The 21,950-nt window shown below is 48.6% G+C and overlaps 1 long non-coding RNA gene across 1 annotated transcript in view; it reads right to left on the bottom strand.

Moving 5' to 3' along the window:
• The window catches only part of LOC138527246 (uncharacterized), a 216,642-nt gene that overhangs the window by 110,239 nt on the left and 84,453 nt on the right, over window positions 1–21,950 (bottom strand). The window contains exon 3 of the long non-coding RNA XR_011283826.1: window positions 8,389–8,562. This is a non-coding gene — a long non-coding RNA (uncharacterized lncRNA). The remainder of the gene's footprint in view (window positions 1–8,388; window positions 8,563–21,950) is intronic.

Here is a 21,950-nt window from a genome sequence, read left to right as displayed (position 1 = left end):
TTTATTTTAGCCTTAAGGATGCTTAGTATGAAGATATTCACTGCAGTACCGCCGTTTTTCTTAAAGCCCAGCTGGAAAGGGTCCTCACATGGCGCAGCTTTTGCCCAGCGCCGAAAATGTTGTAGAAGAAGCGTGGCAAATAGTTTGCCCATGATATCCAGTAGGGCTATCGGCCGATAATTAGCCGGGTCTTCTCTGTTTCCTTTTTTGAAGATGGGAATAACAGTAACTTTTGTCCATGACGCTGGAATCTGTCTGCTTGTGGTGCAGTGACTGAACAGAAGACTAATAAAGTCCGTTCATTCATTGATGTGTTTTTTTAGGTCAGAATTCATGAGGCCATCCTGGCCCGGAGCTCTGGATGTTTTTAGCTTTTGGATAGCTGCACTTATATCTGTTTTTTTCTGAGAGGTCAGTCCAAGGAGCCTGACTGGATTCTAGGTCAAAAGTTGTGTTTGTTGTGGGAAGTGCAAAAAGCTCTGTGAAGAATTCGACCCAGGCTTCAGGAACTGAGTTGATCATCTTAGTTCTTATTTTACCTTGCGAGATGTTGATCAGGGCCCAAAGGTCAGCTGATTTTTTGGGTGCTAAAGTTCTCATCATAGTTTCGCATCATTTTGGTAAAGAGCTGCCCTTCGTAGTCTGATCCAGGATTTATAGCTCTTGAATTCTTTTGTCCATCGTTCCCAACCCAAGTTGGAATTTTCGACTTTAGCAGAGCGTTTCAGTTTTCTCATGGCCTTTTTCTTTTCCGCTATTATTTTGTCATATGTATGGTTATAGGTAAGTGGCTTTGCCTTTGCCTCATTCTGCTTAGTCTTGTGCTTTATCAGGAGCGGAATATAGTTGGGTCTTGATAATGTCTCAGAAATTGTTGCGGGATCCCCCACAGTAGAATATTGTTGAGTCATGGCTCTAACGCTGGCAGCTGTGATCCGCAGTCGGGTTTGTTGGGGGTTAGGCTCGACGGAGGGTGTATAGGTTCTGGTTTCCCTAGAGATAGAGGACCATCCTATGGTGAGCATGTTATGGTCACTCGCATGTGTTTTGATCACCTTATAACATTCAATTTCTGAGGACATGGTGTTTGAGCTGAAAATGTAATCAAGAGTAGCCATGGAGGAGCCTCTTTCCCAGGTCGGAATTTGGAGTTGACAGTCCTTAATCCAGGCTGCGTTGTGTAGGTTTCTTGAAGACATCAGTTTCAGCCAGGCTTGGCCTCTTGCTTCCGTTAACATCGCTGGCACTTGTAGTGCAGCATCTTTGGGATGTGGGCACTTGGAATTCAGATCCCCGCATATTATGATATGCGTGGTATTCCACTCAATTACGATGGCATCGATCGTTTCGGCCATAGATTGACAAAAGGGCGTGATTGCGTTCTTTGAGGATTCCAGTATGTAGTGATGACAGCAAGGGAAGTATCTATCCAGATCCTGGTAGTTTCTGAATAGTGGGTCCATTGTATAAGAATTGCCAGGATCCCATAGATTTTGACGGTCGTTTTAACGATTTTCAGTTGTTGCCCTGTCCTCACGGCAATAAGTAGGCCAGCAGAGGGCCGGCCTAACAATCCTCTAACCGCCGGGGAAGTCTCAATCTTAAATCCGTCCATGGTCGGTTTTTCTAGAAGCCATGTCTCTTGGAGGCAGAGAATATCGAAGCGGCCCAGATCTTCACTGTTGGGGTCGGTTAAGTGTGCATGGCCTCTGGTGTCCATGAGGCTAGTGTCACCACCTTTGAATGGGTGGGATCTTTCGCTTCGTTAGGTGATTGCTATCTGCTTCGGTTTGAGGTGAGAGCTCCTTTTAACCAGTTCCATGGTCCACCTGTAGTCGAATCTTTCTTTGTCTTAGCCAAAGGATCATGGAGTGACTTGCTCGGAGAGTGGTGCCTCCGATTTCTGTTGGAGTCGAGTCTTCTTTGTTGTGGCGAGTAGTGTCTCAGCCTTTCTCTTCTTTGGTATCCATGATGTCTTAGTTCAGTAGCTTGCTCCAGGCTGTACCTGGTTCTGACTTGGGAGTCTTGAGTAGAAAAGACTTCTGATGCATCGGTCGAATATTTACGATCGTATTTTTCTGCACGCCTCCCCGGGTTTGCCCTCGACTCTGTTCTTCGAAGTGTATTGATTTCTTTCACGCCTGGTTCCTGTTTCCTGTCTGATTGGACCGAAAATAGGCCTTCAAATCTTCAAGCGGTGTGCTGGTCGCCATAGTTAGGTTCTTGTTTTCTCTTGTTAGTAGTCAATTCCTCCTGATTTCCTTTTTTGTGTAATGGTACTTGGCTTTTTATTTCAGATAGGAGGAGGCCAGCTAATTTTAATTCGTTAGCAGCTTCCTGACTCAGGTTTTGGATAGCAGCTGCCTTGATGTGGAGATATGCTTTAGCCTTATTGTCTCTATGATATGGTTCGATTAATTTAAAATCTTCCGTTTTCAAGGTCTTAAGGCTGGATATAGAGAATGATATTTTGAACACTGTTCTGCGGTTCAAGACCATGTATTTGTCTCTGTTGGACATTTGTTCAAGTTTGAACAATCGGATAGATTTCTCGGTTTTAGCTGTCACCTCTGGTTTATGTGCAAATGTGCGTAGTGGCCGAGGGTGCATCAACGGGGTTCCATTTGTGTGATCATTGGTAGTGCCTGTGGGCCGCCCATGTGAGGCAATCTCTGTAGGTGTCGTGGGGCATAAACCCTGATTTGCTTGTAGTGTCGAGGGACCTTCCCCTGCGGCACGTTGGGCTGGAGGCGGGTCTGAGGTTTCCATAAGGATTTTTTCCGCCTCATGCAGATGTCTAGACTTAGCAGGAGATTCTTGTTCAGTGTGTTGAGACACGTTAGCTAAGATGCTGGAGTCCAGGAATTCACTGGTTGATTTTGGTGATTTAGGAAGGTCAATCGCAGAGGCAGCCCTTGTTTTCTCTCTGGCCGCAATCGATGTGTCTTTGAATGGCAAGATTTCCTGTGTGGCCAGGGCAGGTTGCAAGGGTAATCCTAGTCGGATCGGAGGTTCTCTTTGGTCCTTTTCTGTCAGTATTAAAGCTTTTTTTCCTTGTATAGACATTGAGTTGGTCTTCAGATTTGTTCTGCTCACAATTGTAGCTGATTTAGGTTTGTTAAGAAATATTGGTGCTAATTCAACGTCTCCTTTCGTCGGTTGAGTCTGTGTTGATTTTTGTTCCACATGGCCAGGCGAAGTGGGTTTTTGAGTTCTGACCGCCGTGGCATTTTCGAATTCAAATTCAGTTATATCTCTTTTTCTTTGAGAGATATCATATTTCAGATCTATAGCCGTTATGAACCCCTCAAGGAAGGTCAGCTTCGATTGGATAGTTGTTAGAGTGGCTGTGTTGTCTCTCGAGGCATCACCTAAGGTTTCATATAGTTTGCAAAAAGGGGCCATTGCAATAGTTATTGCTGACATGATCGTAGTCATGTCTCTCTTATTGTTTGGTGAGTCTTTATGCATTGGTGTTTGAGAGTCGGCTGGCCTTCCATTTTTTGAGGGAGTCTTTCTGCCGTCTGTAGATAGGGTATTCGTAACTGAGTGCCGGCGTCTCGTTGTAGTATAGCCGGCCTCCGGTAGATTCGATAGTTTTAGCGAAGAGTTCCACGGACCACTGCCAGAGCTTCGTTGGAACATCGGATCAGTTGGAGGGTCTTGTGAAGTAGACCGAAGGTTGGAAGTTGGCAGGTGAGGTTTTGTCCAGGGTTGCGGGCTCATTCCTCTCTGAGAGGGATATACTTTGGGATTCAGTAAGTCCAAAATATCCAGCATTCCATGCTGGTTTCCCGCCGGTCGTCTGTTGCTGTTATATCTCTTGTAGAGTCCATACCTCTTAGGTCCAGGTGAGTACGAATCCCTGCCTGCACCTCTGTGGGTTGTCTTTGTTTCGTGTGATTGTGGCAGGGTGTATCAGATTTCGAAAGCCCTGTCTGTCTTGTCTGCACTTCTGTCTGTTGCCTTTGGGTAGACTGATCAGGTATGGGCAGATCAGGTTTAGGAAGATCCAGTGTGCCTGTATTGTTTTGTTGAATAGATGTAACCATACGGTCTCCATTCATAGACAGTAAATCAGTTTGGGTGCAGTGCACTGTATTTCTGATGTTTCCGTCGATTAGTTCAGGATGAATGTCTTCAGTCGGGATCACATCATGCCGTTTTTCTTGCCCAGATACTATTTTTCTGCTTTTTGCTAATGGGGGAGTCTCTTCCACAGCTTCCAAAATTTCCGCGTCAGAGCGTTCGGAGTCCTGAGAGAGTTTTCGTTTTCCTTGTATCTTAAAAAAGTTCAGAAGGGCATTTGAAAGCAGCAGGATTGGCAGAGACTGTTTCCCCATCCCCCGTTTTTTGATAAGTGGTTGTGAACCAGCGTTCTGGTCGATTTGTTTTCTTTTGCGCTGCATTCATCCTTTCTTTTATGTGTGGTTGTTTTGTCATTGCTTCCCTGCGTCGTAGGCAGCTTGGGTTTCGGCTTGCCTCTTTTTTTGTATTGTATTCTTTTCTTATTTGTCGGAGAGTTCGATTTAGGGTTGCAGATGTCCAAAATCTTGGATTGTTGGTCTAGATCTGATTCTGAGTTCAATATGGATTGAGAACTTTGATTGTGTTGGTCCCCAAGTGTGTCAGGGCAAGTGCGCTCTTCTGAAGGTGGGTCAAGAATCTGTTTTCATGAGTCATCGATGGGCTGAGAGGTCGGCGTGTGGATTTCCTCGAATTGCAAGGGTGGAGCGGCAGAAATCACTGATGCCTTTTCTGTGGCAATTTGTTCAAGTGGTTCCTCTTGTGGTGGTGAGTGGGCCGTGGTCTCTTGCGGCGGGGAGTGAACTAAGGCCAAGATGGTCAGTTGGGGGAGGACTTCCTTGTTTCCCAGGTTCATATCCCAGGGGTTGGGGTTGGGATTCTCCGGTCTCCGGGCCACCACCTCCGAATCCACCTCTGGGCCGGCTTCACTAAGCAGCCTTGTTGCATTGGTTTTCTGAGTGTCATGGGTCTTGCCCACAAGCCCCGAAAGTGGGACCTGTAGCTCTTGTGAGGGCGCTTGGTCAATTCCACACACCTTGGCCACCGCCCTCTGACCCACAGCGAGGGATCCTCTGATCCGCTCGATTTTAAGGCTGCTCACCGAGGCGGTAGAGGGGCGGATGGCACAAGTGGACAGAATCGACAGCGCTCTGTCTTCCAAAGCTGAGGCATCCGGGGCACACCGCCCTGCATCCCCAGGTCCCAGCAAGGTCGAGGTTGTGGGCGTGTGGAGCGGTGGTGTTAATAGGCCACCTGTGCCCCGCGCAGATCCGCTGTTGTTTTCTTGGGCATTTTGGTCAGGTGGGCAGGGGAGTGCTGTTCGACCCATGCTGCCAGTTTTGGGCGAGTGGGGGGCGGAGCCCATTAGTGCAGCCGGGTCAGTGGCATCTAATACCGAGTCCGAAGCGCTCCTTGCTATATTCCTCGACTTGAGCATCGGGATAGAGGTGTTTAGATTAGAAAGCTGCAACGTGGATACAGAGTTTTTTTTCAGGTGGCTCCTGAGACAACGTTGATCGGATTCGTCCTCCATTGTCTGCGTGAAAGGGGGCACCCAGGGAGCTAGTCTCGAGCGGGTCACAGGTAACAGGTCACCAGGGGAGTGTCCAGGGGGGGAATGCTAGGGGGGGCTTGGAACAGGATCATCAGGACGAATCAGAGAATTCAAAGTTCTAAGTTGAGAAGAAGTTCAGAGAGTACAGTCATTAGGGTGAACCGAGTGCCTCACCTCAGTGTAGGTAGTGTCGGCTGGCGTTCGAGGGGCCGCGCCCCCTCCCCTCTGTTGCGGACCGCTGCGGACTGGTGCAGACTGGTACTCTGCACGGTACTCCGCGCGCGCTCCGCACTGTTGAAAGGTTTTTGTAGTCAGTGGGGCTTGTTCTTCTTAAAGCAGCAGTCCACGGGCAAAAGGAGCAGAGAAACACAGAGACACGTCCTCTCGCACTGGTGCAGACTGATACTCTGCAAAGTACTCAATCATTTTCTATCAGTAACTTGAGTCTGAAATGTAATGATCCACAGGATAAAGGGCTCCGTTCCCAGGGTTCCAAACTGTGACCTGCAAGTTGACAACATATATTGACAGCAAGCACTTAACTCACTGAGCTATCTGAACATCTCTTAATCGACTACTTTTGCACCCTGCCGCTTATCCCTCCATATGTTTGTCACTTTCTCTCTCTGCATCTGACTCAGCTTGTTGTTTCACTACCTGTATTGCTAATCCATTCTTCTTTACCACCCACATCTTGCTCCTGCCACTCCTCTCATCTCTTGCCTCCACAGCATCGTTGGCCTCCTTTACGCTGTCTGTTCCATTTTCCTCTTCAGTTAGGTTTTTTGTCTTGTGGGGTATGGTATTCCTGCTCTCTACCAATTCTGGTATGGGGCAACTGCAAAAGATTGTGCACAAAATCCCCCAAATCTGAGGTTGCAATGCCTTGATTGTACAGCAGGTGGTGCCAGAGGGCCATGGTGGGAAATGCCTATGCCATGTATTCACAAAAGCCAAATCTATTTGTTTTCGGTCATCTTAATTAAAAAAAAGATAACAAACCGGCAACAGAATTTGTATCTTTTTTTGGGATGGCTTAGAAATAGAAGGCGGTCGGGGAAGTGTCAACTAAAGATAAAATAGGGAAAAAAATGAAAAGTCAAGGGGAAGGTCAGCAAACGAGGAGAGGGAGAAGAGGAAAGGCATGAGAAATGTGCTGGAAATAATTACTGGGGATCCTCTCCTCCTCGAGGCAAAGGGGGGCAGGAGCCGGACCCAGGGGAGTGGCCACAGGCCGTGATGCAACTGAGGGCCGGATTCTGAGCTTGTGCTAAACGTTCTTAAGAAAGCCGACATTCTCCCCTCCATTCTGAAGCAGGTGGAAGTATGGGAGGGGAGATGTCGTGTTTTTCTTGCAGAAAAAGCTGCTAAAATCTCTTGTGGGAGAAACCTGTACATCAGTGGCAGTACGGGCATATCTCCGAAGACTGCCACGTTTCTAATTTGCAAAAGTGTCCTTAAGATTTCAGCAATTTAGAAAAGTGGTGCTGCAGTCTGGGAAATTCTATTTTTACACATAGAAAAGGGCACAGTAGAGGATAACGACACCACATCACAATAGCAACACCCCAAACAACCGAAACCTGATGAACCGAAACATGGGTACACCACGAAGCAGAGCATTCCACCGCAGATCACCAGAGAAGAATATGAACTTGACAGACCAGCATAACCACGGCACAAAAGGACACACAGGACTATCTGCTCACCCTACTAAAAACTCTCCAATATCCTGCATACTCACCCCCAAACACCAAACAAAACACACTCAGACCTCTCCCGCAGCAAGAACCTAAAACCACCACAAACTGCACACACTCTGCCACACCCAACAGGAAACCAAACCAATTACACACAAATCACACCATGCACACTCATACACCAAATACCACACAACACCTACCAACTGAAAACAAACCAACACACAGTGACCGTTTCTTCTGAACTGAAGCCACCAACAGCACACCAAAGTTCTCTTGCGCTTTTCCCTCTAAATCCTACTAAGCCCTCCTTCCTTTTCAGATCAGCTAAAGCACCTGGAGACCACGAAAATGACTGTGGCGTGCGGTATAAATCACAATCAGATAACCGTATGGGTGTTGTAGCTTATCTCCTTTTTTTAAGTGCAAAATCAGTGCTTTTGAAAGGAGCGTCGACTCGCAGTGCCTGCCCTGCCACCCTCATGATTGCAACACTGTTGTCAAGCAGTAAATCAGGCACATGCAAAAGTCACGGCTTTGATGCCAGGCCATCACATTATCGCTTTAACAGAGTATGGTGCTTTTAAGGAATGTGTTCTTCCTTATTGGAAGAACACTTTCCTATGTTTACATGCACCTCAGAATCAGGGCCTCAGTATCTCATCATGGAACCCAAGCATAGCATAAAAACAAAGAGCATTTTGGAACATAAGAATTCTCACAAATTTAAATTTCAAACATGTCCTTATCAGTGATTTAGCAAGAAACACTTTAAAAAATGTAATGTAAATTGGGCTCAGCTCTTTTTATTGGTTACGACACTCATCCTAGCCACAAAAATGTCCCGGGAGGATAGCTCAGCGCGTCTTGGAAGCAAGACGACACAAAGCAACACAGTTTCGATCCCCGGGTCCGCGCTTAGAAACCTCTGGGTGTTTAAGCGCATTATAAATATGTAACTAAGACAAAAATAAAAAAACACAATTACACAACTAAGAAAAACAAACAATTCCTGTAACAGCGCCTCGATGCCTGCAGGCTGTGTGAGCGCTTTATAAATGTAAAATAAATAAATAAAAATATCTGTAAATGGCAAGACAGATATACCATTTTGTTCGGCTCTGAGGCTTTGTCTGTCTGCATTTGTGCCGCGTGCGAACCTCCCAAAGTGCAGGCTGCTTGTGCATGAGACTTGGCTTGGCAGCAGATATGGGAGTTTCTTGGGCTAGCCTCTGGCCCTTAGTGTGCTCCGCTCCGTCTTGTTCCCGCCCAATTCCTACGCTGGAAAAAAACAGAGTTCACAGGAGAAGTATTTGATTATATAGCAACAAACAGAGACTTTATTTACATTGCAATGAAATACAAAAACCTGCAACATATCCCCTGCTCAAGCAAAAAGAAAAAAGCTGCCTAGGTTAGAACGCAACGACTTGTATAGTTTTTCAAGGGGCCATTTTTAGGCTCATTATGACTTCAGAAAACGTGTAAAGTTGCAACAGACCTGGAAAGAATTACCCTCCTCGCATGGCCATTCTTCCATTTCAGTGACCCTGCGGCCTCCATCTACACAAGTGATCCTGGTCCTTTTGTCTACCCTTTATTGCTGGTATTTCTGCAGAGGGTTGTGTACCAGTAAAGGGTGTTCTGTTCTGTTTGCGAGGGTGGAGTATGTTGTGTCTGAAGCCCAATGTTGGGGGGGTAGTGCTTGGCAGGGCAGGCCTAAGGTCTGGGAGTGGCAGGCTTGGGCGGGAAGTGCTTTGTTCCCTGTGTTAGTGTAGGAACTTGGTTTGTTATTCGGGCATGCTGGTGTGGTCTGATTTTAGGTCATGCGATCTTCTCTGATGTTTGCTTCAGGTAGTTTGCTGTTTGTTCTATTGTCATACCCTCTTTCCCTCTATGCATGAGTGAATGAGGTCACTGAGAGAATGGTCGGAATGTGTACTTTTATTTATTTGTTTTTTTATAACGCATCTAATAGCATACCTGACTTCGGATTCTAAGCGCGGATCCGCGATTCGAACCTCTGTTGCTCTGCGTGGTCCTGCGTCCCAGACCAGCGCGTTGCCCCTGTGCTATCCTCCGTTCACAACAGCTCACAACAGCTGGTTCCACTCCAGGGAGTTGGGGAATAGATGCCTGGGTGGTGGGGGCCAGTGGGTCCCCTCTGAGGATCTGCCCCATTCCTAAACTCCAACTTTGTTGCAACTTAATAAAAGGAACTTGTACCAACCTACATGATGTCTGGAGGCTTCATCATTGCAACAGCGCGTCAGTGAACGCGCTATAAAACTAGCAAATTATTATCAGCAAGGTTAACTGGTGTCTGCTAATTGGCTAGCTCACATCATCCCCAGAAATCCACCAGGAAACACCATGCCTGCCTCTGTCCAGCCTAGAGCCTTGAATGGCCGAGGCCTCACATGATGCTTGATGTGTTGATGTCCATTGCCCGTGCTATGGAAAGTGTCCATTGCCCGTGCTATGGAAAGTGTCCATGGCCCGTGCTATGGAAAGTGTCCATTGCCCGTGCTATGGAAAGTGTCCATTGCCCGTGCTATGGAAAATGTCCATGGCCCGTGCTATGGAAAGTGTCCATGGCCCGTGCTATGGAAAGTGTCCATTGCCCGTGCTATGGAAAATGTCCATGGCCCGTGCTATGGAAAGTGTCCATGGCCCGTGCTATGGAAAGTGTCCATTGCCCGTGCTATGGAAAGTGTCCATTGCCCGTGCTATGGAAAGTGTCCATTGCCCGTGCTATGGAAAGTGTCCATGGCCCGTGCTATGGAAAGTGTCCATTGCCCGTGCTATGGAAAGTGTCCATTGCCCGTGCTATGGAAAGGATGCACGGGGACACGAGTGGGCTTTACATTTGAAATGGTATGCAGTGATTTTAACAACTAGATAATAACGAATAACGTTTTGATCTAAAAACTTTCTATGAAAAAAATACCAAATTATTTTTAAACTATATATGGGTGGTGGGGTAAGTGGTTAAAACGGGTGGGGAGGGGCTTGGGTGGGATTGTAAACAAAGGGAAACGGGGGGCTTAGGGAGGGACCACAAAATATATTTTTTTAAATTAGGTTTTTTTCATTACATTTTTTTAGATTCAAATGTCATTCGTTATTATCTATTAGTTAAAATGACATGTAACCATTTGAAATACATCTCTAAACACTGGGTTTCTTGAACAGGTGGGCTACTAGCCCATTCCTGCAGCTATTCTTTGCTTGAGTGTCTCAAATATTTTCATGATGTATTTTTCAGTAGATTTCTTTTTTTAAGTGGTTTCTGTTTGTATGCTTCGGGTTCACCTGCCCTTAATCCTAGTTGATCAGTGCGAGGAACTTGCAGATGTTTTTTAAATGCTCCAGCCAGATGCCAAGGACATTTAGGGGTATCATTTGTTTTTCTAGGGACCATTCCCATGGCTACCAAGGACCAGTGGGACACCTCTTCCTTTTCCTCTTGTGTTGATGAGCAAAAGATTGCTGTGCCTTTCTCTGAAAGGAGCTAAACCCCTTCTCCCTTGAAGTTCATGCTTTTATTTTCCACGATGCCCAGCGTCTTGCCAGGGGACGACTGTCTTACTCTGGAGGCCCTGGACTGCCTTTTCTGTTTGTTTTCTGCTTTACCTTCATCTTCTGAGCACTCCTGGGTTTGCTGGCTCTTTTTTCCCCATCAAGTTTTTCTATTCAGTTCATTTTTTCATGGAAAACACGCCTAGGTTCAGTGGCCGGTGTATCCGAAAACAAAGCTGCCAACAGCACACCAAAGCTCTCTTGCTCTTTTTTCCTGCTCAGTCCCACTAACATACCCGCCAGCCCCCTTGCATTACAGATCCGCCAGAGCGCCAAGAGACCACGCAACAGTGCACAGTATTAGAACCGTTAACATAACTCTGGAGGATAGCTGAAGGGCAACATGTTCGCCTTGGAAGCAAGACGGCGTGGAGCAACACAGGTTCGATGCCCGGGTCCACGCTTAGAAACCTCTGGGTATTAAGCGCGTTATAAATAACATAACACTGCATAATATGAGGCTTACAGAGGATCCTGGGCCTTTGGTCACAATGCCCTTGCTGTCCACTCCTTTCCGCCTCCCAGAACACACGTATGTACTATTGTGGTTACGCTCCTCGAGATCTGAGAATATCCAATCTTTCCTCCACTCTTGCAGTCTCTTCCGCTTGTCTAGGGCGACCAAGAGACCCTTGGTTCCAGCCGAGGATGATGCGCCCTGGTCTTGTGTCGGACATTCTTCCGCCGTTACGACTGCCTAATCCAAGACTGACCCTTTTCCCTTCGGAGGTAGGTTTGATTGCCACTCTCCGTCTCCATTTGCACATTCAAAGTTATGAACTTTAAAAAACTATCTATTTAGGTACTCCTGGAGAATCAAACCAGTTATCAACATTTGCGTGTAATGAGCCGTGTGTAGGACTCTCCACCATGGCTTCTCAGACTTTACAATCCGTTGCCATCTGGCATTTCGTTGGCCGTTAGGCATTAGAATCTCAGGCAGTTAGTGTAGCAAGCCTGTCCCTCCTTTCCCTTAATTGTTGAACCCAGGGATGTTGCTAGGTCTGGAAAAGACCTGGGGCTATTCTAAGGTTGAAACTGTCGGGATTGGGGGCTAGCTAGCCTTTTGGCTGTAGCTCCTGAGATTCTATCCGGGGCTGCAACCAAAAGATACATTTGCTTATCAAAGATCCAATAATCTAAGGGACCTACTCGTCAACACACGCGACGATAAACCAAGAAGAAGTCCAACCAAAAGATTCGGCACGTACCCATGCCTGAATTGCAGTAATTGCAACAATATCATAAAAGGAGCTTTTGTGTTGCATCCGCACACAGGGGAAAAAATTGCAATAAAATGCCACGCCACATGTAACACGGATAACTGTATATACTGCATACGTTGTCCCTGTGGACAGTACTATGTAGGAGAAACAGGACGAAAAGTACGCATCCGCCTGAATGAACACAAGTCATGCATTCGCAATAAGAACATCAACTCAGCAGTAGCTAAACACTTCAATGAAAAGAAGCACAATATCTCCCAGATCAAATTTCAGGTATTAGAAGTCATTGTAAATACCGGCACGGACACTAAGAAGAAGAGACAACAAAGAGAATCCTTTTGGATTGATAGACTGGAATCATTGTCACCTCGAGGAATGAACAATGAGTTCGATCATAACTGTTTTCTATAATTGTATCTGTTTTTACAACACATTGAACTTACCTGTGTTTTAGACATGTCACTCTTGAGAATGTAAACACCTGGGAACACAGTATCCACCCATTATTATAAACCACACACAAAAACATAATTTGACCCCTGACTACCTCATGTAACGCACAGCACTATATTTTATTTACTTCACCAATCAGAACAGAGGGCATCGCGGTTCTATTAGGATCATTTGTGCAATCCAGCGTGTTTATGCAATCGAGTTACCATACACCAGCATTAACACTGCTTTTAATTGCCCACTCTAGTATGGCTACTTCATGCACCCGCCATCCGCCATTTTGAGATTTACATCACCATGACAACATTACACATATACACGCAGACGCAAGCAGAGCCTTCTTGCTACCCGCAGTCGGAGGTTACTTCGCTCGAGCGAGCTACACACTCACAAGGTAAGCGCTCTGCTTTCACACAGACAGGCACGTATTAGAAGCAACCACGAGTGATCGTGACTAAATGCAGCATACTATTTCATTTTGCAGCGTTCTGAGAAGGAACGTTTGAACGGCATGTACTGAAGCCACCCGTTTCAGGTCAGTGATAACATGAAAATGTCCTGCCTTATCCCCCAGAATACTTGACCAGAAGACACTTAGTAATAGATCTAATGTAAACCTTGACGGAAGTGCAATTTGAATGTCGGATGATAATAGTCTTTTAAAGAACGCATTAATGCAATGTAATGTTTACAAATCACTGACAATGTTCTCTTCTCTCTTCTCTCTGTCTACATGTACGTGTTTGTCAATTGTGGGTACCCTGTTCTCCTGAATGCATATATATTTGATGTTTTTCAAAATATTCTAACAGAAAGATTTTTTTGTATGCTCGTGTACATTTAACCTGACTCTGAGGAAGGAATGTTACCATTCCGAAATGCATTAGCCCTAGGTTATTTTTCTTTGCCATTGTATCAGCACAAAACGAATTGGTGAAGTTTAACCATTCGTTAACTAAATGAGAAATCGAATTGAATTGCAATTTGCAGAATAAAAGCACTTTGAAGCAACTTTATCAAAGATGGCTTTACTGTCATTTATATTCTAAAAACAAATGTTCTAACTCTATTGGGGGAATTTAGGTGTGCAGCCCACACCGAAGGCTAATAAGCCTAGGTCCTTTCTATATCTGAAGCAATTGCCATTCTAAAAAGCAAACAAAGCACTAACCAGGCAATGCTGTGTTGCCAAATACGTTTAGCCAGAGGGACAGATCGTGGCTTGCCGGTCTGAGTTGGAAGGTTCTAGTCATACTCTATAAACTGGGCCCAAATATCAGTGAACCTATGCAGAAGGCCCGCTTTGGCCGCCGTGACCTTCTCTGCCACTAAGATGTCCCAGAGTTTAATCCACCAAAGTGTCATTAAAAGGCCCTGCGGGGATTTCCAGGCACGGGCAATCGTGATCCTCCCTGCTAGAAATAGTTGCGTAAGAAGCTTGGCGTTGTTCCCTGTTCTTGGGTAGGATCCTGGTGCCGGTGTGCCCAGTAGAATTACTTCAGACTCCCCGGGGATTGTCACTTGAGTAATGTTTTCGATGGCGGTAATACACTGATTCCAGAAGGATCGTACCATGGGGCAGGTTCACCACATATGAAAGTACGAGCCAGGTTGCCCGCATTTACGCCAGCATTGGGATGAGAGGGATTTTTGGAATTGGTGCAGGCGCACTGGCGGGTAGTACCAGCGAAGAAGCAGTTTGTAGGCACATTCTCGGTGTGTAATGCAAAATGAGCAGGAGTGGGTCCTGGACCATATATCCACCCAAGTTTGATCCTGTAGTGTGTGCCCTAGGTCCGTTTCCCATTGCACCATATAAGGGTGCCTAATGGAAAGCACATTCTCTTGTAGCAGTTTATAAAGGCTGGAGGTCAAGCCTTTCACTGGAGTCCCCTGCAGGGTGAGTTTGAGGTGGCTATGACTTTGTCTGGCACCCTGTCAGACCAAAGGGTGGGTACACCAGTGCCGGAGTTCAGCATATGAGAATCTATCTGTTTCGTCCAATTGGAAAGTCGATTTAAAGTTTTCAAATGTGCGGTGTTGGCCATTGTCAGAAAGTTGCCCCGAGATTCTAGACCACCTTTGGTACAGTTTTTGAAGTTCGAGGGGCCAGTCCCTGGCGAAAACACTGGGTTGTGGAAAATCAGGGTGTTTGGGCTTAGACCCCATGAGATTCCCTTGGATTTCAGTGCCCTATCCCATATATTGAGGGATTTATTTTGGTGGAGGCAAGGATCCCCAGCCAAGTCCTTCACAAAAAGGACACAATATGTGGGAGAAAGCAAAGAGGGAGCAAAAGACGGGACTGCTTCAATTCCACCTATTTTGGGGCTTCTTTCAAGGTGCCCCAGGATTGAAAATGCGCCAGCTGTACTGCCACCTGGTATTTGTACAGGTCAGGAACCCCCAGCCGCCCCAATCAAGAATTGCCCTTCATTACCCTTTGGGATATTATCGCTTTCTTTCCCGGCCATATAAACCAAAGCATTTTTTTCTGTAAATTCCAGAGGGGAGTGATGGGATTATAGTGGGTAGAGAGGAGCAAAAGTAAAGGAACCATGGGAGAAGGTTCATCTTACAGGCCGTGATCCATCTGATAAGTGAAATCACCTGAGAGGACCCTCGCTTGAGGTCCTTCTCCAATTCTTTAAAGAGAGGGTGGAAGGTCATCAAGTATACGTCCTTTGGGCGGGCCGGGATCTGGACCCCTAGATACGGTATAGATTTCCCATTCCAATGAATGGGGCATGAGGGCTTCAGGGCCTCCAGTTCCATGGGACTTAAGCCCCCTCCCAGGGATGCAGATTTCTCAAAGTTAATGGAGAACCCCGCTACTTTTCCAAACCTACACAGTTCTTGGAGGGAAGACACCAGTGAGGAACGGATATCTGTTATGGATAACAATACGTCATCCACGTAGAGCGAGATTTTGTGTTGGGAGGCCCCCGTTGGCAAGCCTTAGATAGTGGGATCCAAGCAGACCCGCTGAGCGAAAGGCTCCATTATCGCGGCAAATAAGAGAAGGAATAGGGGGTATCCCCATCACGTTCCACAGGTCAGGGGATTGGGTTCTGATAAATTATGGTTCACCCATAGAGAGGTCTTTGGGGACTGGTAGTTGGCCAAAACCATCTTGCGAAAGCTCGGGCCAAAGTGAAAAGCCTCTAAGGTAAGCTACTGCAGCTTGAATGTTTGAGCGCTTTTTTATTAATTTTGGATACATTGTGATGAATTTATTGGTCTCTGTCTGAATAATGTTATGGACAGATTTGAACTTCTTATCTTTTTTAACATTTCCCTTTTATTGTTGTAATTATATTTGTGTCGAATGGCCAAAGTCGAATAAAGGCATGTGTGACTGACTGACAATAAAGTGCAGCAAAGAGATCCACCATCTCTGCAGAAAGAAATACTCAAATCATTCTCAGGTCAAAGGTCTGATAGCCTACTCAAATAGTTTAGAGCAATATCATTATAATTGTTCTTTTTTTAACACGCTTAATACCAGAAATTGGTTTCTAAGCGCAAGATCGGGATTCTAACCTGTGTTGTGCTGCATTGTTTTGCTTCCAAGACATATGTGTTTCCCCTGAACTACCACCCCCCCCCTAGTCTTCAATTCTTGACAATGAGTCAAGTTGCCGTGTATTTCAGGGGTGTGCGAGAAGTTTCACACACGATTGTCCTGGGTACGTGTATTTCAGGGGTGCGCGAGAAGTTTCACACGCGATTGTCCTGGGTACGTGTATTTCAGGGGTGCTTGGAAGTTTTACACGCGATTGGCCTGGGTACGTGTATTTCATGGGCTCGCAGGAAGTTTAACACGCGATCGGGCTGGGGGAGCGGGGTACGTGTATTTCAGGGGTGCGCGAGAAGTTCCACACACGATTGGCCTGGGTACGTGTATTTCAGGGGTGCTCGAGAAGTTTTACACGCGATTGGCCTGTGTACGTGTATTTCAGGGGTGCGCAAGAAGTTTCACACGCGATTGTCCTGGGTACGTGTATTTCAGGGGCTCACGAGAAGTTTTACACGCGATTGGCCTGGGGGAGCAGGGTACCACTCACCGTCTGCCTTGCGTGTAGAAGAACGCGTAGACAACACCCACCCGCTGCGAAGTAATAGCGTGTGAACCCCAACACCTGCAAAACGCACGCACCCCACCCCACGAAAAGCACATACAGAGCAATGGAAATCCACGTGGGATCTTCAAGCCCTGCCAGGGCAACGCCTGTGCGTGATACGTCACAGAAGCGCTTACGTGCTAAGGGCCTTTGGTCCAATGGAATCGCGTATGCGTGCTGACGCGCTTAGGGCCTTTCCTCGAATTACACGCTGACGTGCAGAATTCTCACGTGCCAAATCACTCTGTATCTAGCTGGCCACGCGTAAGCACACGGAAGACCACGCTCCTGCCCAAAAGGCTGAATTACTGCCCCCCAGAGCCACGAGCAGCCTCCCACGAGCCATCTGCTGCTGCCTGCCTCCCTGCCTGCCTGTCTGCTGCCACTGTGCCCTGCCATTTGGTGCCTGCACATCAGCCATCTGCAGGGGTCCAGTTGCTGTGTCCACCCCTGCTGGAACAGAAGACTCCCGACTGGGCTCCACAGCCCAGCCCCAGGACCCAGTTGCCCACCCACGCCTGCCTCGGGGGTCGCCATGTCGGGGCAAACACCATCCGAGACCACTGGCGACCCCCAGCCAGAGGGGCAGAGGGCCACCAGCTTCAGTCAGAAGGAAGTTGGTGTCCTGGTGGAGCTTGTCCTGGGGCATTATGATGCCCTCTTCGGATCATCACGCGCCGACAAGGAAGGACGGGGCAGGATCTGGGACGACTTTGTGGTTGCCATCAACGCGGAGGGGGTGGCAACCCGCAACATCAAGCAAGTCAAGAAGCGCTGGGAGGACTTGAGGTCCAGGACCCTCATAAAGGCCCGGCGCCTCGTGGAGGGGGGCCAGGGCAGCATGAGTACCATCCAGCTGAGGGTCCTGGAACGGGTACGCCCAGCGCTCCATGCCCAGATCCTTGAGAGGCAGACCCGTCTGGAGTCGAGCGGTAAGTGGCCAAGCATTGCTGTGTGAGACAGGGCATATTGCAGTGTGCTGGTTGTCTGATACTTGCCTGTATGTGTGACATAGGCCATGTACGCGTGTGTGTGCAGGGACATCATGGTCATGCATGTGAGACCAGTAATGTGTGAAGCACACGGTTGGTGTATGTGTTTAAATGCAACATGGGGAGCCCTATGAGGAATGGACACATGAGAGCATGCCAGTCTCTGTTCCTGGACATGGGTGGGGGTGAGGGATGGGTGCTGATGCCATGTACATGTATGGTGTCCATGTCTGTGTGTCTGACCTGCGTGTCTGTGACTTGTGAATGCCATGGATGCATGACACATGTCTGTGACAATGTTCAGAATCACTGATGCAGCCTAGTTATCCTTGCATCCACTGTGTCTGGGGTGTACGAGTCCAGATGGATGAAAGTACGGTGAAGTGTGTGCATGTGATAGGCATGACCCATGATGCATGTGAGTTCAAAAACAACATTGTATGTTTCAAGAGTCCCTTGGACATGTTTGCTAATGTCCATAGCATGCGCCATGCCTGTTACTGCATGTGTTTTGCCTGCACTGACCCATGTGTTGTGGAGGGACATGATGGAAGTGATCTTTGACAGTGCCACTCATCTGCTATTGCTTCCTGTCTAGGGGACCATTGTACAGTACCCTGATGCTTGTGCTCTATGTCTCCCTCTACACAGCGCAAAGTGAAGAAGAGGGCGGAGACGGTGCTGTGGAGCAAAGCGGCGGGGATGCCCCCACAGCTGCAGCGGAAGGGGTGGGTGGGCCTCCACAGGGGCTTGCAACGGCGGAAGACGGTGTGGAGCCATCCAGGTTGGTGGTTTCCACAGAGGAGGAGGAGGCCGCTACTGAGCTGCACATGGGGCCTGGTGGGGGCATCCCTGCTGGTGCAAGTGGTGCAGTCCAGGGGCAGGAGGCAGCACAGGTCGCCGTGGAGGTGCCTGTGCATAACACTGTCCCTGACACTGTGACTGCACCACCATGCACCAGCAGGGATGCCCCATCCCTGGCCCGTCCGCAGGTAGGGGGGATGTCCATGTCATCTGACTCCCCTCCACCTGCGGACGAGGGGACCCCTGGCCGTATGGAGAAGGTCCTGATTGGTGTCACGTTGCACCCGGGTGTCATTCGTGATGAGGTGCGTGCGTCACGGGGGGAGCACGCACATCATCACGAAGAGCACCGTGCCAATGTGGCCCGTTGGGAGCGGCCGTGGTCGGGGGTTTCGTACATGTGTCGGGCACTCTGGCGACCCTCTCCTCCTCTGTGGAGGCTATGCGCCAGTCGTTCTCCATGCCGTCTTCCGGCCCAGATGCCACCAGGCCCCCTGTGGACCTGCCCCGACCAACGCAGCCAACTCAGTGGGGATCCTATCCCTGCCACAGTCGGGAGCCGGAAGTCCAGCAGGGGTGGACACACCAGCATCTGGACCCCAGCAGATGGAGGATGTGATGGCATCATCGGGCAGGGCACGTGCACGACGGCGTCGGTGGATTCCATCAGCCTGGATGCCATCGTGCTGGCACAGGCAGTTGCGTCAGAGGCAGCGGCAGGCTCGACGTGGGAGGCATCATGGCTCGGGGCCATCAACATCAGAGGGGCAGGCATCGGCCGGAGGGCAGGAGAACCCTGGAATGGGAGTGTCTTCCGTGTGGGAGCAGTTGGGCCAGCAGATAGGTGCGGAGCGGCAGCGGGCAGAGGAGGAACGGCTCACAATGGTCAGGGCGGAGAACTCCATGCGGAGGGCGCTGAGGCAGGCTGAGTGCCTCGAGGGTATTCGCAGGGAGTTGGAGCTGGACACTGCATTATCCCTGCGCGACCTCGGGGCCAGGGAACATGCCCGCCTCCAAGCCATTGAACAGAAGTTCGATGATGCCCTGGCCCATGACAACAACCAGTGAGCCGTCGGACTATCCTGCTGCCCTTGTAAATAGTTATGTAGTTAGTGTTAGGTTTCCTTTGCTTTTTTATTTATTTTGGACCTTTTGGACAATGGACCACATTTTTGTATATAGTTTTTTTATTAGGTAGGATTTTTAGATAGGTTTCATTTCTTCAGTTGGGATCATGGACCCTGGATTGTTTATCTGTATATAGTTGACTGTTGGAATTTTTTTTTTTTTTGGGGATTTACCCATGGAGCAATGGTTTTCGGTTTTGTTTTTCCCTTGGATTTACTTTTTTGAACTGTGACTTTGGACACCTTTCCTTTGGATTATGATTTGTGGTTTTTCATTATTTTACGGACATGCTGCTTTTGGTTTTTAATTCCCATTGTCGTTTGTTTATTTTTAATTCCATTTATGTTGCTTTTAATACATTTTTTTCATCAAACTTCAAGGTGTAGTATCATGGTATGCTATATGGAGGGGTGTGTGCAAGAGGATAAATACTATCAGGGTAATTCATGGAAATTCGCACAAAAGTGGCGCAGGCGGCTGGCGCACAGTGTTCCCGTGCGATAGACTGCGCCAGCCGCGTGCGATAAAATCCATTTCAGCGCACAGCGTATTCATGGATTTTAGCCTCCAAAACCAGCCGTGACGCAGAGTGGTGCAGCGACCCTGCAGCAGCACCAGTTACGCCCCCAAGAACGCCCTCGTGCAAGGAAAAGGCATCAAAATCCCCAATCCAGCGTAAAGGTCTGCGACAACCCAAAACCAGTTTACCGGACTGCCAAACAGCAAACGCCAAGCGGGGAACTTGTATTACGGGTTTCGCGGTAACTTGCACACGCGAAAGGGCCTTTGCGAGTGGGTACTTGTATAACAGGGATTCACGTGAAGTTTCACACGCGATTGGCCTGGGTACGTGTATTTCAGGGGTGCGCGGGAAGTTTTACACGCGATCATGCCTGGGGGAGCGGTGTACGTGTATTCCAGGGGTGGGCAGGAAGTTCTACATGCGATTGGCCTGGGTACGTGTATTTCAGGGGTGCGTGTGTGTTTTCACACGCGACTGGCCTGGGTACATGTTTTTCAGGGGTGCGCGGGTGTTTTCACACGCGATTGGCCTGGGTACGTGTATTTCAGGGGTGCGCGTGAAGTCTTACACGCGATCGAGCCTGGGGGAGCGGTGTACGTGTATTCCAGGGGTGCGCGGGACGTTCTACACGCGATTGGCCTGGGTACGTGTATTTCAGGGGTGCGCGTGTGTTTTCACACGCGACTGGCCTGGGTACATGTAGTTCAGGGGTGCGCGGGTGTTTTCACATGCGATTGGCCTGGGTACGTGTATTTCAGGGGTGCGCGGGAAGTCTTACACGCGATCGGGCCTGGGGGAGCGGTGTACGTGTATTCCAGGGGTGCGCGGGAAGATTTACACGCGATTGGGCTGGGTACGTGTATTTCAGGGGTGCACGGGAAGTCTTACACGCGATCGGGCCTGGGGGAGCGGTGTACATGTATTCCAGCGGTGCGTGGGAAGTTTTACACACGATTGGGCTGGGTACGTGTATTTCAGGGGTGCGCGGGAAGTTTTACACGCGATGGGGCCTAGGGGAGCGGTGTACGTGTATTCCAGGGGTGCGCGGGAAGTTCTACACGCGATTGGCCTGGGTACATGTATTTCAGGGGTGAGCGGGTGTTTTCACACGCGATTGGCCTGGGTACGTGTATTTCAGGGGTGCGCGGGACATTTCACAAGCGATTTCAGCAGGGTACGTGTATTACTGGGGTGCGCAGGAAGTTTTACACAAGATCGGGCCTGGGGGAGCGGTGTACGTTTATTCCAGGGGTGCGCGGGAAGTTCTACACGCGAATGGCCTGGGTACGTGTATTTCAGGGGTGCGCGGGTGTTTTCACACGCGATTGGCCTGGGTACGTGTATTTCAGGGGTGCGCGGGAAGTTTCACACGCGATTTCAGCAGGGTACGTGTATTACTGGGGTGCGGGGGAAGTTTTACACGTGATTGGGCCTGGGGGAGAGGTGTACGTGTATTCCAGGGGTACGCGGGAAGTTCTGCACGCGATTGGCCTGGGTACGTGTATTTCAGGGGTGCGCGGGAAGTTTCATATGCAATTTCAGCAGGGTACGTGTATTACTGGGGTGCGCGGGAAGTTTCACACGCGATTTCAGCAGGGTACGTGTATTACTGGGGTGCGCAGGAAGTTTTACACGCGATCGGGCCTGGGGGAGCGGTGTACGTGTATTCCAGGGGTGCGCGGAAGTTCTACACGCGATTGGCCTGGGTACGTGTATTTCAGGGGTGCGCAGGTGTTTTCACACGCGATTGGCCTGGGTACGTATATTACAGGGGTGCGCGGGAAGTTTCACACGCGATTTCAGCAGGGTACGTGTATTACTGGGGTGTGCGGGAAGT

This window comes from Ambystoma mexicanum, chromosome 14 (assembly GCF_040938575.1).
Source record: "Ambystoma mexicanum isolate Mex_15411 chromosome 14, UKY_AmexF1_1, whole genome shotgun sequence".
In the NCBI taxonomy this organism is placed as follows: Eukaryota; Metazoa; Chordata; class Amphibia; order Caudata; family Ambystomatidae; genus Ambystoma; species Ambystoma mexicanum.
This window is presented reverse-complemented; position numbering and strand designations above follow the sequence as displayed.